This window comes from Chaetura pelagica, unplaced genomic scaffold (assembly GCF_000747805.2).
Source record: "Chaetura pelagica isolate M959 unplaced genomic scaffold, ChaPel_1.0 scaffold104, whole genome shotgun sequence".
NCBI lineage: Eukaryota > Metazoa > Chordata > Aves > Apodiformes > Apodidae > Chaetura > Chaetura pelagica.
This window is the reverse complement of record NW_009953786.1, coordinates 4,792,970-4,797,281: the sequence shown is the minus strand read 5'-3', so window position 1 is coordinate 4,797,281 and position 4,312 is coordinate 4,792,970.

The following is a 4,312-nucleotide window of genomic DNA, read 5'->3' as shown; positions in this document are numbered from 1 at the left end:
GGGGTGCCAAGTGCCTGTCGCGTCTGACGGCTTGGCTGAGCCAGTGGCTTGCAGGGCCAGAGGCCCATGGACCTGGTGGGCTGCCTGAAGGGTTTCTGGGCAGCCATACTTTTCATTACCTGCCCCCACATCTGGGGTGCAACCCCACGGGGTGCCCTGGGAGGCACAGGCTGCAGGAGGTCTGTCTTCCCATCACACCATGGGGCTGCAGCCCCATCAGGGCACCCTTCCTATTGATATCCTGAAGAAAGACTTGGCCACCTGGGCAGCATCGCCTGCCCCAGCTGGGCTCCAAAGGGTTCAGTTTCCCCATGCAGAGCAGGGAAGGTACTCCAGGACTGCCCACCAGGGCGCTTGCCCTGGGGGCTGCTGGCTGACTCACTCTCCCTCACACTTTCTGACTCATCTCCATCACTTTCCTCCAGGTCTTTTCTCTCTGCATTCACTAACACGATACACAGGAAGGGAGGCTGCGGAATGGGAACAGGAGCACCCCAGTATGCTTAACAGTACTCAGTCATACAGTGAGCACCAAAACTCCCCTCCAGAAGGAAAGAGCTGTGTGACTGTGTGCAACAGACTGTTACGTGAGCCGGCACTGTGCGCTTGCAGCCCAGAATATCCCAGAATGTCAACCATGTCCTGGGCTGCACCAAAAGAAGCGAGGCCAGCAAGTCAAGGGAGGTGACTCTCTCCCCCACATCTGAAGTACTGTGTCCAGTTCTGGAGCCCCAACACAGGAAGAACATGGAGCTGTTGGAGTGAGTCCAGAGGAGGGTCATGAAGATGATGACAGGGCTGGAGCACCTGTGCTATGAAGACAGGCTGAGAGAGTTGGGCAGGGAAGTCTCCAGGGAGATCTCATAGCTGCTTTCCAGTGCCTGAAGGGACTACAGGAAAGCTGGGGAGGGACTTTCTACAAGGGCTTGTAAAGGTGTAATAGATTAAAACTGAAAGATGGGAGATTTAATTAGACATCAGGAAGAAATTCTTCACTATGAGGGTGGTGGGACACTGGCACAGGTTGCCCAGGGAAGCTGTGGATGCCCCATCCCTGGAAGTGTTCAAGTCCAGGTTTTATGGGGCTTGGAGCAACCTGGTCTAGTGGGTGGTGTCCTGTTCCATGGCAGAGGGGTAGGAACTAGATGATCTTTGACATCTCTTCCAACCAAATGCATTCTATGATTCTATGCATGCAGGTCTTTGCACAGGTTAGAGTAATGGTCCAAATGGCACGTAAGCACAGGATGAAAACTTGTAGTTCTCTAATGCTAACCTGTGGACTCACTGCCACAAAGTATTGTTGAGGCAATGACTCAGTGGAAAAAATTAAAAGCCAACCTCTTTTCCTCTCATCCACAGTGCTTGTTGGAAAAGCATAGCAGTGCAGCAGAGGAAAAACCATCTTGATACAAGCTGTGTGTTGCTGTAGTGAAGTCTTCCACCAGGCAGGCAGGAAGGACAGGCTATGGCTCATAAAGCTGGAGCACTCACTCCGCCTCACACTCAGGAAGGCATCATGCATTTTAGAGCAGTCCTGCCCTGAGTTTTCACCCTGTGGGGCAAATGTAACAGCAAAAGAGTGTGTCTGTGTCCATCAGCACAGGAAGATCTACAAGAGGACAGGTCTGAGGAGACAGAGCCTTTGTTTGCTCCTAGGTATCTCCTGCCAGTGTTGCTGCCACTGCACATCCTTTTCTTTTCCAGGATCAGAATAGCACAATTTCTTATGTCAAGTAACAGATCTCATAAAACAGATTCCCTTTTTCTGGAGAGAAGATCTTTGTTAAGAAGAAGTTAAGACTGAAATAATGTATTGGTGAGAAGTGCAAATTGGAAAAAAAAAAAATTTAAAAAAATGACATTGCCCCCTTCAAGTAACACCTCCCTCTGATAAATCAAATACATAAATAACCCCTTTCCAATAAAAGTCTGAACAAACCAAACTGGAAACAAAAGAAACTCAAAACCCAAATGGACAGACCAGCTCCAAAACTGACAACAGGACAGCAACTGGCTTTCAGCAGAACGTGGTGAACTGAGTAGATGAAAACTCAAACAAAATGCAGATATAGGAAGTGGGAAAACACAAAACAAAAACCCCAAGATAAAGAACAGAAGAGAATAAATGCCTAGGGCATCATTCAAAAAATCCTAACATTTTGTGGTGTGGAAAGTCACTTCAGATGATGCTCCACCAGCCCTGTAAGGCTTTGTTCCCCACCCTGCTCTCTGCAGTATGATAAAAGCCCAGGAAGGATGTTTGATGGCAGATTGGCCACCAGCCACTTTCAAGGGGGAGTCATTTAGTGAGATTCACTCATTTTCATATAAGCTGAAACAAAAAAAAAATAAAATAAAAAAAAAATGAACAACATTGGTAAAGCAACCAGACTGATTTTGCAAACACACTTCATCTTGGACCTGGCTGATGGGAAAAACACTCTGTTAGAATGTCACATTATGAATACTGATAACACCTCCCAGCAAGCCTCAAACACCTATTTCCAGATGAGTGTTTACCACCATGTGGTCAGTAGGGCTGCCCATATCATGTACAGGTCTGATTACTGCAGCCCTAGTGTTGTATTGGTTTTACTTTTCTTTAACTATAGGCACGTATGGAGGGGGAAGAGGGCTTTGCACTCATCTTTCATTTCTGTAGCACATTGGAGGTGTCATGCTTAGACCAAAATCTGTAAGCTGTTCAACCCAAAGTCGTCAACCTGATAAAAACGGCTCCCCAGAAAGGCGAAACCACTTCTAAGAGTGAATGTTGATCAGTTACCATCCTTGGTAAAAGCTAGCTTGTCAGACATCAGTCCATCAGGGATAGAGACAACCCACAGTATTTCTTCAGTTATTTGAGCGATAAGTTGCTCCCAGAAAAGCTGAGACAGCTTTTGAAGCCTGGATAATTTTTCATTCATGAGAACTGCGGGCAGGGTGTGTGTATGTGTCTGTGTCTGTGTGTGTGTGCGTGCTGTTGTTTGGTTTTGGGGCTCTTTTTTTTCTGTTTCTTTCTCTCTCTCTTTTTTTTTTTTTTTTTTTTTTTTTCCCTTTTAAACCCATCTCACAGGTGAAACTTGCCACAATTCAGCATTGGCAGGAAACCTTGGAGGGTGAGGTCTGCTGAGTAGAGCAGAGGCCCAAGGCTTTGCAGAACTCACTTTCATCCCTGCTGCTGGCACTGGCTCACCCCGTGAGGCACCTCACCTCTCCTGCCCCTCCGTGCCTTTTGTGGAGACCTGTCCTGGTGGGACAGCTCTGCTGCTGCAGGTAGCAAGAGCCAGGCATGTGATTTCAGGACTACTGAAGCTGATGGTTGCTGTCTATTAGCTTTCAGAGGTTCTGGTGTTTGTCCCTGAGAAACACATCAGGAGTCAGAGATCCTAGAAGATCCTAGAAGGCCCAGGGTCCTTCTAGGCTTGGTAGATGGAGTTTTCAATATGCTCATGGATTGCACATGAGGGTATCAGTTGTTGGATCAATGCTGCCTTCACTGAAGTGTCAAAGGCTTGCCATGTGTTGGTGAACCAGAAGTACCACGAATTTGCTCAAGGACTTCCATGTTCTTGTCTGTGCTCTGGCATCAATGCAGTGGGTGATCTCACACCAGGAGAGGAGCCTTGGGCATTTTGTCCCACCTTAAGCAGGGCAGCTCTTGGATCATCCAGCTTGGGACTGTATGTTCCTTGTCTCTGGTTCCTGCCTCCTTCCTTACACCAGCCCTTTTGTTTTGAATACCATCTGCTCAGCAACCTGATGCACTTGATGATGCATTTGAGGCAAGGGTGGAGGGCTGGGCCAGGGTGGTGATGCAGCAGCCTCATAGTCCTCACAGCCATATGTTGAAGTGTTGTGTCCAACTTTGCAATGCCTCAGTCCCACAGCAGAACCAATTCCTAACACCTCTAGGAAAGCACCTTAACAAGGTGCCCCAAGAGCACACGAGCTGAATAAAAGGGCCTCTACAAAAGCTGTTAGAAGTTGTAAGTTAATCTTTAAACATTCCTTAGCCACAACACTTCATCAGTCTTCAAAACTGAAATGTAGGGCTTTCCCCATCCTTAGTTCTCATGTCAGGCAACTGAACACTGTTTCGCTCCTTCCCTCTGACCAAAGAAATCTTGAATTCCTTCCCACACAGCTTAAGCCATAGGGATGAGGACTCCCTCCCCCAGCACAACCTACAGCAGAGGAGATATTACATGACTGCAAAAGGCAAGGGAGGATACAAACCTACAGACCCTCTTCCCAGATGTATACTCTACCCAGGGTCTTGTCTTGAGGGTTCAGACTGCAGCATCTA